The sequence below is a fragment of the Theropithecus gelada genome, chromosome 18, assembly GCF_003255815.1.
Source record: "Theropithecus gelada isolate Dixy chromosome 18, Tgel_1.0, whole genome shotgun sequence".
Lineage (NCBI taxonomy): Eukaryota > Metazoa > Chordata > Mammalia > Primates > Cercopithecidae > Theropithecus > Theropithecus gelada.
This window is the reverse complement of record NC_037686.1, coordinates 43,636,312-43,655,777: the sequence shown is the minus strand read 5'-3', so window position 1 is coordinate 43,655,777 and position 19,466 is coordinate 43,636,312.

The following is a 19,466-nucleotide window of genomic DNA, read 5'->3' as shown; positions in this document are numbered from 1 at the left end:
TAAAATAAAATGTGTAATTCTTCTAGCATTTATATATAGTTATATATGAATATATAATTTAAATTATATCTGCACAAACATGCACCGACATTTAAATTATATATATGCACACACACACACATATCTGTAAACCACCAGATAAAAACAAAAATGATTGCTTCTGTTTCAATAAACCTTTTTTTCTGCCTGTAAAATTAGAAAGGGTGGCAGGTGAGGTAATTTTGTTTGAACTATGTCTGCAGCCATTTAAGCCTCGTTAGAACTCTGTCATAATAAGGTAACTGATTTTGATCTCCATCTCTGAAAAAGAAGGGAGCTCAGCCCACTAGAAGAAATGTTGGAAACAAGACTCTGCTTGATAGAATTTTGGCAACCTCTCCATTGAGAAGTGTCAACAATAATGCTGTTTGTCAGATTCTAGAAAGTGAGCAACCAAAGAAAGATGCCAGGAAGTATTTCTGCCTTGTATAAATTTGTAAAAACAAGTATTGCAGACCTGAAATACTTTGCCCAATTGCTGTGGAGAGCAGCTACAGAAATGCTTAACATTAAGTGACTGTTTCAGTCATTGAGTACAAACTGGCATCAAAAGGTAATCTGGTAATTTACTTTAGATAGTTCCTCTGTCCGGACATGGGAATGATGTATGATGCCTCCAGAAGAGAACCAGGGGAACCCACCCACTTTATGGTACATACTTGGAAGTGGGGATGTAAGGAAGCCAGAAAATAGGTTTAAAAAATTGACCATTCTGATGGGACTGAGTTGATAAAATAAGGCAACCTGTATTTGTGACCTACATTTTATATGTGTTTTCTTGTATTTTCTTGATTATTTTATGTTCTCTCTCCCTTAACACCTAGTGAAATTATGTTTCCCTGAAAATGTCAGGTTGACCAACAGGAAATCCATGAGCCTCCTCACCTTTTCAGGGCTACCTCTGGTACCCTATAGATGTCCCAGACTCGTCTTTGCTACTATGTGATGTTGACAAATCTTTTCTCATCTTGTCTTCAACCCACTTCTCATTATCATTCTATCTTTTTCTCACCCTCCCTTATATCTGTTCAGTTTTGTTCAACTGTGCATCTTCACATATATGCACTGTATAGGCTATGCTCTTTTGAAAGTAATAATGAAAATCCTCTTTGCATCTCTGAAAAGCTATCATTTCATTGACAAAAAAATGAACACTAAGTGGACTTTAATTTTTTCTGGTAAAACTGGAACTCTTACATTCCACTATTTTCTCCACTTATACTCTGTATATCACAAAGAAACTTTCTGTACACACAGAGATATCAGTTTTTATAAATAGTTTTCCTCACTATGTTTTACTCAATTGAACATTTTAATCTCATTTTTCTCTTGAGACTTCCTCTTTGACCCACCCATGTGTTTAAAGTGTGTTGTTTAATCTCCAAATATTTTGAGATTTTCTGGCTTTTCATTATTGAGTTCTAGTTTAATTGTGTAATAGTCTGACAGCACATTTTGTATAATTCCTATTCCATTAAATTTGTAAGCTGTCTTTTATGGCCCAGAATACAGTCTACATTGGCAAATGTCTGTGCGAGCTTGAGAAGAATGTGTATTCTGCTGTTGTTGGATGCAATATTCTGTAAATATCAATTAGCAATGGTTGATTAATGGTGCTGTTCAGCTCAACTAAGTCCTTACTGATTTTCTATCTGCTGGATCTGTCAATTACAGATAAAGGGGTATTGAATTATCCAAACTAAGAGTGGATTTGTTTATTTCTCCTTGCAGTTCTATCAGTTTTTACTTCACATATTTTGACATTTTGTTGTTACCTTCATACACATTAGGAGTTGTTATGTCTTCTTGGAAAACCAACATCTTTATCATTAAATAAATAATGTTCCTCTTTATCCCTAATAATTTTCCGTGCTCTTAAATCTGCTTTGCCTGAAATTAATACAGTGACTCCAGCTTGGTTTTGATTAGTGTTAGCATGGCATATCTTTCTCCATCCCTTTACTTTTTTATTTTTAAATTTTTATTTATTTTTTATTTTTTGAGATGGAGTCTTGCTCTGTCACCCAGGCTGGAGTGCAGTGGCACACTGTCGGCTCACTGCAACTTCTGCCTCCCAGGTTCAAGCGATTCTCCTGCCTCAACCTCCTGAGTAGCTGGGACTACAGGCACACAGCACCACATCTGGCTAATTTTTGTATTTTTAGTAGAGATAGGGTTTTTCCATGTTGGCCAGGTTGGTTTCAAATTCCTGACCTTGGGTGATCTGCCTGCCTTAGCCTCCCAAAGTGCTGAAATTGTTGGCATGAGCCACCACACCCAGCCAATCCCTTTACTTTTATGTCCTTATGTTTAAAGTCAGTTTCTTGTAAACAACAAATAGTTGGGTTTTGGTTTTTCATTCAGTCTGACACTGTCTTTTTTTTTTTTTTTTTTTTGAGATGGAGTCTCACCATGTCTCCCAGGCTAGAGTGCAGTGGTGCGATCTTGGTTCACTGCAACCTCTGCCTTCCAGGTTCATACGATTCTCCTACCTCAGCCTCCCGAGTAGCTGGGATTACAGGCACGTGCCACCACACCCAGCTAATTTTGTATTTTCGGTAGCGATGGGGTTTCACCATATTGGCCAGGCTGGTCTGGAACTCCTGACCTCAGGTGATCTGCCCAACTCAGGCTCCCAAAGTGCTGGGATTACAGGTGTGAGTCACCGCGCCTGGCCTACTGTCTTTTAATTGGTATATTTATATCACTGATGTTTAAAGTGATTTTTTTATATAATTGGACCAGTATCTACCATCTCTGTTACTGTTTTCTATTTGTTGCCCTTCTTCTTTGTTTTTGTTTTTTTGTCTGACACTGGTTTTCTGCTTTCCCTGTTTTTAATTGAGAATTTTATACAATTTTATTCTCTTTTAGCATATTAATTATACTTTTAAAACTTTTTAAAGTGGTTGCCTTAGACTTTGCAATATACATTTACAACTACTTCAAGTCTGTTTTCAAATAATGTACTGCAACTTCATGGATAGTGCAAGTATCTTATAAGAGAGTATTTCCAGTTCTTTCCTCACATCCTTTATAACATTGTTATAATTCATTTCACTTATTTATAAGCTATAATTACCAAATATAGCTGTTAATTTGAATTGCTATCTGTTAGATCACTTAAGAATTAAAAAATAAATTTTATTTCTCTTCATTTATTCCTTCTTGAATGTTCTTCTTTTCTTTATGTAGATCTGAGTTTCTCATCTCTAATGTTTTCCTTTTTTCTGAAGAACTTCTTTTAACATTTCTTGCAAATCAGGTCTACTGGTAACAAATTTCCTCAAATTTTGTTTGTCTGAGAAAGGCATTATTTCTCCTTTACATGGAATGATGATTTTACTGGGTACAGAATTCTAGATTGGTAATTATTTTTAACACCTTAGAAATTTCAATTAACTCTCTTCTTGCTTGCACAGTTTCTGAGGAGTGGTCCAGTTTAATTATTTTCCTTATTTCTCTATAGGTAAGGTGTTTTATTCCTCTGGCTTCTTTGAGGAATTTTTTGTCTTTGATTTTCTGCAGTTTGAATATGATATACCTAGGTGTATATTTTTTGATATTTACCTCACTTGGGCTTTTCTGAGCTTACTGAATCTGTTGTTTTGTATCTGACATTAATTTGGGGAAGTTCTGTCACTATTACTTCAAATATTTATTCTTCTCCTTTTTCTTTTTTTTTTTTCTGGCATTTCCATTATATGTATGTTATACCTTTTGTAATTCTCCCACAGTTCTTGGATTTTCTTTTCTGCCTTTTTCATTCTTTTTGTTCTTGGCATTTCCATTCTGGAAGTTTCTACTGACATATCTTCAAGCACTGATTCTTTCCTTGGCATGTCCAGTCTATTGATGGGCCCATCAAAGCATTCTTCATTTCTGCTACATTGTTTTTCATTTCTGCTGTTTCATTTTGATCCTTACTTAGAGTTTCCCTCTCTCTACTTACAGTACCCATTTGTTCTTACATGTTGCCTACTTTTCCCATTAGAACCTGGAGACATATTGTGACTGTAAGACTAATGGTAGCCATAAAGACCACTTAAGCATGCCACAGGGATATGGCACTATGTGTTACTCAGCAGTATGATGCAACCTGACCTGGGATTTCCAATCTGATATGGTGATTTCCAGAAGGCAAGGCCTAGAGCACAAGGGTACCTCTGTACAGATAAAATTTTCAGAAGCCTTAAAATAAAACTTACCCTTACAAAAATAGCTTAAACCCCTTTTATGAAAGAATTATCTGGTAATTAACCTGGACTGAACACAGATATGAAAAAAGGGGGAAAGATTCCCTAAACTTTGAAAATGTTGTCTGGACAGAGACCTTCCCAATCAATTAGTCATCTGACCCTCTGGTTTTATCTAACCCGTGCCAGTGGCCTGCTTCTGCTATCAGCCTTATAAGAACTCTACCAGAACAAATTTATTGAATAGCAGATGGTGTCTAGGACTCATCATTGGTACAGATTGAATGGAAGGCAATATAGTATGCTTCGGAATAAATGGTATGCTTTGAATGGAGCTATTGCATCTTGGTCCCTTGGTAGAATGAGTGTGGCTGTGTTCAGGGGTCAAGATATAAAACCTTTACACCAGAATGCATGTCACTGATATGTTGTGAATGTCCTGGAGCGATATTTAAGATCAGAAACATCTTGAATGGGATATTGTGTTTCCTACAATAGTCTCTTGCCTGCAGAACACAATAGTTCAAAAATTAGTCTTCAAACAATGCTGATGTCACCCAGGCTTCCTTGTTATGATGACAATAATTAGGAAATGTCTGCTTACTCACATTCTTGGGTGTTCTAGAGTTATCTGAGTGTTAGGTTAGAAAAGACTTTAATTTGAACTCCTCCACATTTCCACTCAAAAGCAGAATGCAAAACAGTCTTTGAATGTGTTGAATCCTGGCATTGTCTTAGATTCTCCATAAATGTGTGTATGCTCTGACATATACTCCTAGAACAACCTCATTTCATCAACATTAAATATTGGTTCTGGAAAATATTTCCTGTCTATAATTATCCTGTACAGCTCTTCCTTAAAAGCTTTAGCACCTTCAGTATTGGCACTTGCTGCCTCACCACTGGCCTCACATTATGAAAATTATGACACTTTTTGAAGCATTGGAACTACCCATAACTTGATGTAAACATTTGCATATATCTAGGATCATCTGCATATTCTTTTAATGTGTTGAAAAGACTTCTTGCCTTAGCCTGGATCATCAGTAGGCTAAATGGTATGTTCTTCTCTATCTGGTTTTCCATCCTGATAACAAATCATTTTTTTCATATAATCAGTTAGTCCAGCTCTTTTCTTTGTGATGAGAGTGGATTTAATCAATACTGATAATTTCACTGCATTAGTTATTTGCTTCTCATCCTTTAAGATGGTTGAGATTGTCAATTGTGAAGGTTCTAACTTACGTGCAGTGGCCATTACTGGCTTGCTGCCTTTATGCTGGGCAATTAAGTAAAATTTTACCTTAAAGAGTAATTGTGGCTGTACATGGTGGCTCATTCCTGTAATCTCAGTGCTTTGGGAAGCCAAGGTGGGTAGATCGCTTGAGTCCAGGAGTTTGAGACCAGCCTGGGCAACATGGTGAAATCCTGTCTCTACAAAAAAATTAGCTGGGCATGGTGGCATGCACCTGTAGTTCCAGCTACTCTGAAGGTGAGATGGGAGGATTGCTTGTGCCTGGGAGGCAGAGATTGCAGTGAGCCATGATTGCGCCCACTGCACCCCAGTCTGGGCAACAGAGCTAGACCCTGCCTCAAAAACAAAGGTAATTGCTTTCTTCTTCTTCTTTCTTCTTCTTCCTCCTCCTCCTTCTTCTTCTTCCTTCTTCCTTCTTCTTCTTCCTTCTTCTTCTTTCTTCTTCTTCCTCCTCTTCTTCTTCTTTGAAGCAGGAGACACAGATGGACATTTTGTATACATGATGGCATACAAAAACACAAAATTATTCGCAACACAGTACACCTTAGAGTATCAGTTGTTTACCCTTGTGATATTGTGACTGACCAGGAAGTGTGGTTTGCTGCCAGTGCCCAGCACCAAGAAAGATTATTGTGTCTTGTATTGCTAGCCCAGGAAAAGATCAAAACTCAAAATTCAAAATATAATTTCTACTTAATTAATGCATATTGCTTACACACTGTCATAAAGTCAAAACAATTATAAGTTGAACCATCTGTAGAATTCTCTGTGTGCATTTCAAAATGACTACTTTCTCCTCCCCCTGCCAGAAGCATGAGGAGATTATTTTTTTAATTCTCATTTTGAGAACCTAGTAGGGATACTGAAGACAAAATGTATAATTGTGTGGGACCCCTTAAGACTTGGCCTTTGAGAGGCCAAGTTTTTCCACACTGAAACTCCAGCAACTTATCCATGATAGTTTATGTTTTCCTACCCTGGTACTGGCTCCAGCAATGATTTCACTCCTAACTTGGGAGACAGTGGTTAGCCCTGTGATCTCAGTTATCTGATGGAGCTATAAAAAATGGTTAATTTTCAGTTTTTTCAGCTTTTTACTTGTTGTGAAAATGGGAATGACAACTTCCAACCTCCTTACAAGACAAACTGGCAACTTCAATCTGGGCTTCTTATATACTAGAATTTACAACCAATAATAATTATTATTATAGTAATAATAGCAAATATTATTTGTCAGAGATATAAATTCTTAAGTGTATTAATTAATTCTCACAGCTACCTTGTGAGATTGGTATTATTGTTATTTCCATTTGAGGATGAGAAAATTGGGACACAGAGAGGATATGTATTTACTAGAGTTTTGATTAGATCTTCTCAGATTTAGACAGAAGTAGATTGACATTAAAAAATCAGACACTGATATTTCATAATGGTGTTATATGCCAGGCATTGTTTTAGTTCTCTAAACATAATAACTCAATAAACTTCAACAATATTAAGAGGTAGTGACTTTGAATAAAAAGAAAACATGAGTCCATACATCCAAGTTGCTGAACAAACTCCATGAAGGATAAACTCAAAGGGATACACACCAAGACATACTATAATAAAACTCTCAAAAGGCAAAGACAAAGAGAGAATCTTGAAAGCAGCAAGGAATATTCTACTCATCATGTACAAAGGATCTTCAATAAGATCAACAGCTAATGTATCAGCAGAAGCTAGGTAGGCCAAAAGACAGTAGATTACATATTTAAAGTGCTGAAAGAAAAAAAAAAAAGCTGTCAACCAAAAATTCTATATGTGACTAAATTCTACTTCAGAAATGAAGCAAAAATTAAGATATCCCCATTAAAGTTGAGAGAGTTCATCACTAGCCAACCTGCCCTATAAGAAATATTAAAAAGAGTCCCCCAGGATGAAAAGACGTAAGATTGGAATTAGAAGGCATACAAAGAAATACAGCTGGCCATGGTGGATCATGCCTATAATCTCAGTATTTTGAGAGGCTGAGGTGAGAGGATCACTTGAGCCCAGGAGTTCGAGACCAGCCTGGCCAACATAGGGAGACTCCGACTCTGCAAAAAATAGAAAAATTAACCAGGCATGGTAGCAAATCCCTGTGGTCCCAGCTACTTGGGAGGCTAAAGTGGGAGGATTGCTTGAGACTATGAAGTTGAGGCTGTGGTAAGTCAAGATTATGCAATGCTACTGTATTTCAGACTGGGTGCAAGTCCCTACCTAAAAAACGAGCAATCAAACAAACAAACAAACAAAAAACCCAATGTAGTTCTTTACCAAAGTAGTTCTTTTTTTCTTTTTTCTTTTCCTTAAATAACTACTCTGGTAAAGGCAACTACATTGGTAAATACAAAAGCCAATATTATGTTTTTGCCTTGTAAATTTTCTTTTTGTTTCATATATAATTTAAAAGACAAATGCATAAAATTATTATAAATGTGTTAATGGGAGACAATGTATAAAGATGTAATTTGTGACAATAATGACATAGAAAGGAAGAGACAGATGTATAGGAGCAGGGTTTTTGTATATTATTAAAGCTAACGTGATACCAATTTCAATTATAGTATTGAAATTTATTCATAATGATAATAATTGTAATTACTTCTCAGTATCTGCACATTCTGTATGTGAGGATTTGACCAAGCAAGGGTCAACAGTATTTGAAAAACATCAATACAGATAATAATATGACAATAAAAACCATACGGATTTGAAAGATAGTACAGCATAACTGCTATTTATATAACATTTACATTTTATTAGGTATTGTAAGTAATCTAGAGATGATTTAAAGTATACAGGAAGATGAGTGTACATTATATGCAAATATTATGCCATCTTATATAAAGACTTGAGCATCTGAGGATTTGTGGTCCAAGGGAGGTCCTGGAACCAACCTTCCATAGATACAGAGAGATAACGATCGATTATTTTTTTAAAAATTAGGATGTTAATTGAAAGCACATGGCAGCTCCTAAGAAAATAATTTTAAAATATTCAGTAAAGAAAATTAGGAGGAAATCCAAACTTTATATTAGAAAAAAAAATCAATTAAACAAGAAAGCAATATTGAAAGAATTGGGGGAAAAACATAAAAAATATATAAAACTAAGAGCAAAGTGGCAAAAATAAATCTTTCCTCATCAGTAATCACTTTAAATATAAATAACTTAAATCCACCAGTTAAAAGACAAAAAGTGGCAGGATGGATTAAAAAATAAAAGCATGCTGTCTGCCCACAAGAGACTAACTTTAGGTCCAAAGATACAAATAGGCTGAAAATAAACAGACAGAAAATGCTATTCCACACAAATAGTTGCCAAAATAGAGCTGGTATAACTCTACTAATATCAGATAAATTAGACATGAAGTTAAAATGACAAAAGACAAGCAAAGTCACTATTCATTGATAAAGGGTCAATTTATCAAGAAGATACAACAATAATAAACATATATGCACTGCTATGATTTGGGCATGGTTGTTTTTACGTTCCTGCCAAAGCTCCTGTTGAAATTTGATTCCCAAAGTGGTGGTGTTGGGAGGTGGGGCCTAGTGGGAAGTGTCTGGATCATAAGGGCAGATCCCTCATGAATGGCTTGGTGCTGTTCTTAAGGTAGTCAGTGAGTTCTTCCTGTTTTAAGACTGGATCTGGATTAGTTCTCACAGGAGTTGATTAGTTTCTACAAGTGTGGTTGTTACAAGCCAGGTCACCTCTCAGGTTCCTCTTTCTTCACACGTCTGCTTCCCCTTTGCCCTTCTCTGTCATGTTGTGACTCAGCACAGAAGCCCTTGCCAGAGCCAGGGTCATGCCATTGAGATCCTCAGCCTGCAGAACCATGAGCTCAATAAAACTCTTTTCTCTATAAATTACCTAGTCTCAGGTATTCTTTTATAGCAACACAAAAGGGACTAAAACATGTGCCAAACAATAGAAGTCCAAAATGTATAAAGCCAAAAAAATGACAGACTTGAAGGGAGAAATAGACAGTTCTGCAATGCAGTGGGTTGACATCCTGGGATTGCTGCTCCTAGTAGTAAAGGTTGACAGAACAAGTTCTCTGCCCACATGGTGCTCACGGACTAGCAGAGGAGGCAGTGACAACTGCTGTGAAATAGTAGTGCGTGTTAAGAAGAAAGATGGGGAGGGGCACATTAGGCAGCGTGAGGAAGTGAGACAGACAAGGCAGGAGAGGTGTCGCAGAGCAGGTGAGAGAGGGGTATCCTAAGCAGGTGGCATTGGCAGAGAAGGCTGGGAATGGTCTACACATCCCATGTTTGTTTCTGAGTGGTGGGATAATGAATTTTTTGTTTTATTCTTTTTATTTTTCTGTGTGTGTGTGTGTGTGTGTGTGTGTGTGTGTGTTTGAGACAGGGTCTCTTTCTGTAACTCAGGCTGGAGTGCAGCGGCACAATCTCTACTCACTGCAGCCTCCACTTCCTGGGTTCAAGTGATTCTCGTGCCTCAGCCTCCTGAGTAGCTGGGATTACAGGTGTATACCACGAGGGCTGGCTAATCTTTAAATTTTTTGTAAAGTCAGGGTCTCACTATGTTGCCCAGGATAACATTTTCAATCAAAAACATGTGCTACTTTGATTTTCATTAAAAAGGAGTGCTTAAAAAGAGAGAGAAAGTTCAACTTCGTAAATTGGAAGAGCACTGCTGACTTCCTACGTGTGGCCACGTAGTCCTAGCTGCGTTTTACTTTGCTGGTGGCTTTCAGAAGAATGGCGCTGCCCTGCCACCTTGTGGCCATGTGGCAAGTAAGCCTTCCAGCCAGCCTTACAATAAAGCCAAAATCTGTTTTCTCACGTTTGAAAAAGACGACAAATATTCAGCATTCTAAGTAAGCTATGATTTGGATGGAACTTTATTGATACCACACAGAGATAAGTTTTTCTGCTTTACAGTAATACCTCATCCTTTTGGCATCATCAAGAAACAGCCTGTCCACTCAAAACTTAACTCTTAAGGACCTTTACAAAGATTAAGTGAACATTCTTATTCATTTCTTAGAGAGTGTATTGAACACAAAAACCTTTCCTTTAGAGCTCATGATTTTTAAAAACAATATCTCCTCAATGCAAAGATAAGTTCAATCCATCACCAGAAAGAGCCCAGGCTTAGCTCATTGGAAATACAAGTGAATCCAGGGATGGTGGAGCGTTTTCTTTCTTTCTTCTCTCTCTCTCTCTCTCTCTCTCTCTCTCTCTCTCTCTCTCTCACTCTCTGTCTCTCTCTCTTTCTCAAGGTCTTTCTCTGTCAACCAGGCTGGAGTGCAGTGACATGATCATGGCTTACCGCAGCCTCATCCTCCTGAGCTCAAGCGATCATCCCATCTCAGTCTCCCGAGTAGCTGGGACTAAAGGTGCATGACACCACGCCGGACTAATGTTTCTATTTTTTGTAGAGACCTGGTTTCACCATGGTCCCCAGGCTGGTCTCAAACTCCTGAGCTCAAGCAATCTGCTGGTAGGGCTTTTTCTTATCATTACCCTCTGTATTAATTTGTTCAGGTTGCCAAAACAAAGTACTACAAACTGAGTGGCTTCTTACACAACAGATATTTATTGTCCACAGTGCTGGGGGTGAGAAGTTTGAAATCAAGGTATTGGCAGGGTTTGTTTCCTCTGAGGGGAAGGTCTGCTCCAAGCCTCTCTCCTTGGCTTGTAGATGGCCATCTTCTCCCTGCTTCTTCACATCATCATCCTCTGTGCATGTCTTCATGTCCAAATTTTCCCCTTTTTATAGAGACAATAGTGGTTTAGGGCCCAGCGAATCACCTCATTTTAACTTGATTACCTCTGTAAAAACCCTATCTCCAAATAAGTCACCTTTTGAGGTATTGGGGGTTAGGACTTTGAAATATGAACGGCGGTGAGCACAGTTCAACTCCTGACACCCCTCTTGGTGTTGCATTTCAGTAGAAGACCAGGGAGCCTCAGGTAGGAACCTGGAAAGCCCCACCATCTTGTTTCCTCCCATCTTCCTTTTCTTTTCCCTCAATGGCTTTCAACTCTGATTCATATTAGAATTATCCAAGGAGTTTTTAACATTTCTGATTCTGAACCCCACCCCTAGACCAACAAAATCAGAAGAAAACTCGCAGGGAAATTTAATCCAAGAAGAGATCAAGGAAGGCTTCCAATGGGAGGGGATTCATTCGCTACATTTTGAAAAATGAGTGGATGATTGAAATAGAGAATAATGAGAGGTGCAGAAAGAACATCATAACCAGAGACTTTGTGGTGTCAGACAACATGGGTGGGTTGGCAGGGCTTGTGTCCTGATGGCAGAGGGAGGGGTGGGGGTCACACATGCACAGGAGCAAACCTACAGGCAGCTGTTGCTGTGAGATAAAAGTCCAAGCAGGAGGTGCTGAAAGATGAAGCTGATGAGGGAGGCAGGGGCCAAATCAAGAGCGGATGTGTGCCTCATGCAAAGGGGCCTGGGCTTCCACATCAGCATTTCAGAAAGGGAGCTGCCATCATCCCCGAGCTCACTCCTGACTATCATGTCAGGTGTGGCTGCCTTCCTGTCAACTACATCACATTGTGATTCTACTTTCACAAGCAATGACAAGTGTGAGTTCACTGTTATGACAAAGGATGTCGTTGCCAATTCCAAAGCTGCTGTGGATGGCAGTGAGGCAGGATAGAGTGGAAGAGGCAAGACCAGGAGCTGGGCAAGACCAGTGAAGTATAATGGATGGCGGAGAGGTGTAGACCCTAGTCAGGAGGGCAGACAGTTAAGAAACGCATTGTGTGGACCGGGCGCGGTGGCTCATGTTTGCAATCCCAGCACTTTGGGAGGCCGAAGCGGGCGGATGACCTGAGGTGGGGAGTTCGAGACCAGCCTGACCAACCTGCAGAAACCCTGTCTCTGCTAAAAATACAAAATTAGCTGAGTGTGGTGGTGCGTGCCTGTAGTCCCAGCTACTCGGGAGGCTGAGGCAGGAGAATCACTTGAACCTGGGAGGAGGAGGTTGCAGTGAGCCAAGATTGTGCCATTGCACTCCAGCCTGAGCAACAAGTGCAAAACTCTGTCTCAAAAAAAAGAAAAAAAGAAATGCATTGTGTGGAGTGGGGCTGGTGGGTGAGGTGACCAGTTGGATAATATGTTCCTGCCTAGACAAAGGCGGGTGAATGGTTTTGCAACAGGGTACAAGGGAAAAGACAGAAGTAAAAAATCTGGGCCTTGGAAAAGCTTCACCAAGTCTGGTAAGGGAGACCCAATCCACTCAACTGCAAAATGTGCATGTGACCACTACATGGTGAACAGAGGACTGAGCTTTGCTGCTCCACCCTCCTTCATGGTAGGGACACACATGCTGCTTCCCTGAATGCAGCCAGGTTCGTCTGCAGTTTGGACTCCTTCTGGGCTGCCTCAGTTTTTCTCAAACGCCAATTGCATCTGGGAAGGTGAATCCGCTGTGCCTGGGTTTGTGCCCTCTGCTATAACAGTGTTGCAATGTCACATGAAAGATTCCTATCATAATTTAACCATTTTCTAAATTATCTGGGAAGTTTATTTGGAGGTTTGGGAGTGCTCTAATGATATATGATAAATCTTTGATGCAAAGGTCTACAATCTTGCAATTTATTATAAGCATCTTTGAAGTACGTGAGTTATTAATTTAACCTTATATAAAGGTTATATACAGAATGTGTACCTCAGCATCCATATAGACAGAGGACTTCTAAAACACCAAAACTGCCTCATTATACATTATATAGACTTGCACATCATAATGGCAGCTAATAAAATGAAAATCTGTGTTTTCCTTTTTATAGTTAAATTTTCCTTAAAGAAAACAACTTTCAGGAGATAAGCAAGAAAAATGCCTTGGCCTGGGAGATTAAAATATATCTGGTGAAATGAAAACATTGATGTAAAGGACATGAAAATGGTTCTGTCTGGCTTTCCTGTGGCCCATTATTAGAGATCAGATTGGCAGCTGCTTCCACAACTAATTGATTCTAGGAAATTTGGCAAGCCTTATACTTCTCTATCTCAGAAACTGGACAACTGCCCACTTTGTAAATACCAATGTAATAATATCCTTTAAAGCACTTAAAATGCATTGAGAAAAATCCCTATCAAATAAAAGATATGCTTATGTAACTTATTATAGTACTTGATTTCAAATATTTACTAATGCCTGTTCTGATAAATACTTTATCAAATTCACAAAGTATGCCAGTATGTGAACAGCATAAACTAAAGGCTTGTGCTGGTGTCTTCCATTTGCCCGCTAAGATCCACTCTCCATGGTTTTCCATCCAGTCCTGGACCCAGCTGGGGGATGTGGGTGCTGACCTAGGGTTTCCTTTGCCTTCTGGCTCCAGGTTGGGTTCAGCCAACCGGTGTGGGGTTATCAGCAAAAGATCCATAGGTGGGAGGAGAATGGAGGCAGGTATTTATTCTCCCCATGGGTGTTCTCTGAACTGATACTGAAGGCCACAGTTCCTATCAGATGACCCCTTCCATATACCCCTCACCCCATGACCTTCAATCTTTGTGCTTAGAGGTAATAATAACTGTTCCCTGAGATTGCAAGCCCCAGAGAACTCCATCATCATTTTCTATCTTCTGTAAACTACCCGTATATTTTAAATAGTTTATTAATTTCTCCTCCAGTGATCCAAATTGAATTTTCCACCTTGAATGGTAACAGCGCTTTTACTCTTTTCCTTTGTGTAAATGAAGCGTGGGGCAAAAGGTGCTGAAATAAAACTCTGCTTATAAAAACAAAACAAAAAAACAAACACACACACACACACACACACAAAAGAAATTCAATACCACAAAGCTGCTATGTCAATACATGTTTTTTTCTTTCTTTCTTTCTTTCTTTTTTTTGGAGACAGAATCTCCCTTTTTTGCCTGGTGAAGTGGTGCAATTCAGCTCACTGCAACCTCCACTTCCCAGGTTCAAAGGATTCTCATGCCTCAGCCTCCCAAGTAGCTGGGACTACAGGCATGTGCCACCAGGCCTGGCTAATTTTCTTTTTTGTTTTTTTGTATTTTTAGTAGAGATGGGGTTTCACCATGTTGCCCAGGGTGGTCCTGAACCCCTGAGCTCAGGCAATCAGCCCACCTTGGCCTAATGAAGTGTTAGGATTACAGGCATGAGCCCCATGCCCAGCTTCCTTTTCTTTAAATAGAAGACAGTGCTCCAATTTCCCGTCAGCTCTGAATCACTCTTTATTGTTGTTTTTTAAATACTTTTTTAAAAAAAATAGAGATGGGGGTCTCGCTATGTTGATCAGGCTAGTCTCAAACTCCTGGCCTCAAGCAATCCACCCATCTCGGCCTCCCCAAGTGCTGGAATTACAGGCATGAGCCACCATGCCCGGTCTCTGAGTCACTCTTGAGGTCAGTGCACCTGCAGCCTGTGAGTGTTTGTGGGGTTTTTCAGATTGTTATTGCTTGGGTTGGACATTTTATACCCCCTTATACAGCAGCCATCCTCTAGAACATGTGAACTAGAAGGAGGAAAGTTTTTCCTTTTTTTTTTTTTTTTGAGATGGAGCCTTGCTCCGTTGCCCAGGCTGGAGTGCAGTGGCGCCATCTCGGCTCACTGCAACCTCCGCCCCTCCAGGTTTAAGCAATTCTCTGCCTCAGCCTCTGGAGTAGCTGGGATTACAGGCGCATGCCACCATGCCCAGCTAATTTTTTTGTATTTTTAGTAGAGACGGGGTTTCACCATCTTGGCCAGGCTGGTCTTGAACTCCTGACCTTGTGATCCACCTGCCTCGGCCTCCCAAAGTGCTGGGATTACAGGCGTGAGCCACTGCGCCCGGACTTTTTTTTTTTTTTTTTTTTTTTTAAGACAGAGTTTCACTCTTGTTGCCCAGGCTGGAGTGCAATGGCGCAATCTCGGCTCATTGCAACCTGAAGGAGGATAGTTTTTCTTACTATTATTGGACATTGTTAAATAAATTTTGTTGTGTGTGTCTTTGTTCCTTCCCCCATTATTTTATCCTTTTATTCTCTAAACACATTCTGTCACATTAAAATGCTAGACACTAACAGCTGGAGACATAAAAGTTTAGCCTTTCATAGTAAAACAAAAAAATTATATGTATGTGCTCTAGACTGAATTGTGTTTCCCAATAATTCACATGTTGAAGCCCTAACCTCCAACATGGCTGACTTTGGAAATACAGCTTTTAGGAGGTAATTAAGGTTAATGAGGTCTCAAGGGTGGGGCTCATAAGATTAGTGTCTGTACACAAAGAGGAAGATCTCTCTCTCTCTGTTTACCACGTGAAGACACAATGAGAAGGCAGCTACCTGGAAGTCAGGAAGTGGGCCCTCATCAGGAACTGAATCAGCTGGCACCTTGATCTTGGACTCCCCAGCCTCCAAGACAGTGAGAAATAAATGTTTGTGGTTTAAGTCACCTGGTCTATGATATTTTCTTATAGCAGCCTGAGCTAAGACAGTGTGTGCCTCACTTATGTCTATTGAAAATACAGGCCATGTGCAGTGGCTCATGCCTGTAATTCCAGCTCTTTGGGAGGCTGAGGTGGGAGGATCGCTTGAGTCCAGGAGTTTGACACCAGCTTGGGTAATATAGTGAGATATCATCTCTATTTATAAAAAATAAAGTAATTAATTTAAAAAAAGGAAAATACAGAAAACATCCTATAATGCCATAGCAATGTATGTTACCTCCTTGGCATATTTGCTTCTCATCCAAACTCTCTTTTTTTTGTTTGCTTTTTGTTTGTTTTTTTCTTTTTAGAGACAAGGTCTTGCTCTGTCACTCAGGCTGGAGTCCAGAGGCACAATCATAGTTCATTGTAACCTTGAACTCTTGGGCTCAAGCAATCCTCCCACCTCAGCCTTCTGAGCTGCGACTGCAGGTGCATGCCACCCAGGTAATTGTTTTTACATCCAGCTAATTTTTAAATTTTGTTTTTTGTAGAAATTGGGTCTCACTGGACTGACCAGGCTGGTCTTGAACTACTGGCCTCAAGTGATCCACTTGCCTCAGCCTCCCAAAGTGCTGAGGTTACAGGTGTAAGCCACTGCACCCAGCCCAATCTTCCTTTTTTGAGACAGAGTTTTGCTCTGTCGCCCAGGCTGGGGTGCAGTGGCATGATCTCGGCTCACTGCAAGCTCCACCTTCTGAGTTCATGCCGTTCTCCTGCCTCAGCCTCCAGAGTAGATGGGATTACAGGTGCCTGCCACCAGGCCCGGCTAATTTTTTGTATTTTTTTAGTATAGACAGGGTTTCATCGTGTTAGCCAGGATGGTCTTGATCTCCTGACCTCGTGATCCACGGGCCTCGGCCTCCCAAAGTGCTGGGATTACAGGTGTAAGCCATTGCGTCCGGCCCCAACCTTCCTTTTTTATAAAAACTCATGCTGATTTTTTAATTAAAATGATAGATGCTTACAAATAAAAACTCAAAGAGTGTATAAAAATGCAAAAATGAAAATAAAAACTACACCACATTCCACTGCTCAGAATTAATCATAGTTATTAGTCGAGCACCATTTTTCAGAACATTTTTTAAAATCATGTATGTGATTAAAGAAATAGCTAGAGAGGAGGAAATACTTTTGTAAAAATGGGACCATATGATAACTGTTTCATTGTTTGCTATTTGCCCCGAGGACCATTTTCAGAGGCTTTAAGTCATTGCTTTTTAATACTTTTAAAGCTTTTTAATAATTTCACTGTGGATAGAATCAGCAGACATCCTCATGCTGTCATGCCAGAAGTCAATCTGTCAGGCAAGGGTGGTTTTGAGGCAGTTTTTGAAGTTTGTTTTAATCCCAGGAGGACTCTTCTTAGCTATCTCTTCTGCTTGTCTCTGGTGAACCAGATGGCTTTGTTCTGATTAATTAAGAGCAGGTACCAACTCCAACCTCCTCTTATTTGCTTTACACCAAAATCTCTATTGTTTTCAAGGCACTCTTAGGCTTGAAATTCCCTACACTCTGTCTCAAAGTCAGTTCCTTTCTGCAGAACTTCAGGACTCTATGTTCTTAAAGGCTGTCTCTCTCCTCATGGGCAGAACATTTGAACCAGTACGGTGGTGCTGGATGAGGATAGTGGCTGCTGGTCTTTTTAGCTTGCCTATCTTGGCATGGAATCTCTGCTCAATGAGTGAGCTACAGCAGGGGTGATTGGGACCCTGGTAGTCTTGTTCTGCCAAGCCTAGGGTAGAGCCTCTATCCTGGGAGTAGGGGCTAGGTAGAGGAAGGGAGCCCCCAACCTTTTGGCCTTACTCAGCAGAAATTTAGCTATCTTACTCCATTCAGGCTGCTGTAACAGAATACCACAGACTGGGGGCATATATACTATGGAAATTTATTTCTCACAGTTCTGAAGGCTGGGAAGTCAAAGATCAAGGTGCTAGCATATTCAGTGTCTGGTGAGAGCCTGATTCCTGGTTCATAGATGGCTGTATATGGCAGAATGATCTCACATGGCAGAGGAGGGGAGGGGGTTCTTTGGGATGTCTTTTATAAGAGCACTAATCCCATTCATAAGGTGTGCCCTCATGACCCAATAACCTCCCAAAGGGCTTGTGTTCTAATAACATCACCTTGGTGGTTAGGTTTCAAAATAAGAATTTGAGGAGGAACATAAACATTCATTCTACAGCATAAGCCTTGAGGACCAAAGTTGAGTATTCTAATATAAAGAGAGAAGCATAAGCTGTACCATTTTCTATGAACTAGCCTTGGAATTCACAAAATATTGCTTTGGAAATAGTCTATTCATTGGCAATCAGTGACTAAGGCCAGCCTATTTTTAAAGGGAAGGAATTTAGACTCTACCTCTTGATAGAAGGGCATCAAAGAATTTGTGGATACATTTTTAAACTACAACTACATATGCATAGATATCTAGAGAGCACAATGTTACCATTTGAAAAATTTAAGTGGAAGGTGTATGAATATTTGGTATTCTACTCTTTTCATTTTCGTGTATGTTTGAAATTTTTCAAAATAAAAAGTTGGGGGGGGGAATGTTACTCTGCAGTTGTCCAGTCTGATTTTTTTCCCCCTTTGTAGTCAATTTGTTTTTTGCCTGGATGCTTGAATAACTCTTTCTTTAAGTTGTATATTCTAGTTATAAAGTGTCTCTTAATAAATTTTCCTGGACCGCAATGTGTGCCTCCATCTAGAGGTTCATTTTTTTTCTTCTAGGTAATCACCTTTATTACATCTTCTGAATTCTTCTATTCCAAAGTTGGGTCACTTTGCATTTAGGACACCAATTATCCTCATGTTGGATCATTTCTACATTCTGATTCTGTGGGCTTCTTTGTATTTGCTTTAATTTCTTTTCAGCTGCATGTATTGTTATGATCTTAAGCTTTTCTTTTAACTTAGTTTTCAGTGGTGTCTTTTCTTTTCCTTCCAATTTGTACTTCAATGTGTTGAATGGCGTTGTTTGGATCCTCACTTTGTATTTTGAAGTGTGATGATCTCCATTTATGTTTCTATTGCTGCTGTTTATATTCTTCTCTATGAGGTCTTATTTTAAATTAATGTACATATAATGTATATACATAAATACACAGTTTATTACTATTCCTTTAATTATGTATTCTCCCAGGTCAGTTTCTTTATCAATCTTTGCAGGGTTTCTTCCTTTCTTGCCTCCCTCTTAATTTTCTTTCCTTGTTAGATGCCCTGAACCAGTGTTCTGCTTTTTCACAATTTCAAGGAGTGGTCTGTCCCTTTAGGGAATACATCTAACCTTTTGGTAATTTTCCCAATGGGAAACTAGACTGAATTAGAGCCATGGCTACAAAGAGAGAAAAAAGAAAGGCTATTTTCCAGTTGTTTTCAGGTTTTCAATTTTCAGATATGTGGCTTTTCAAATGACTTCAGGGGTGGTGTGTGATTAGGAGCCAGGCTACTTATCCTCTCCACTCCAGAATCCTTCATTTTCCTCCTTGATACCAATTTTTAAAGTTTA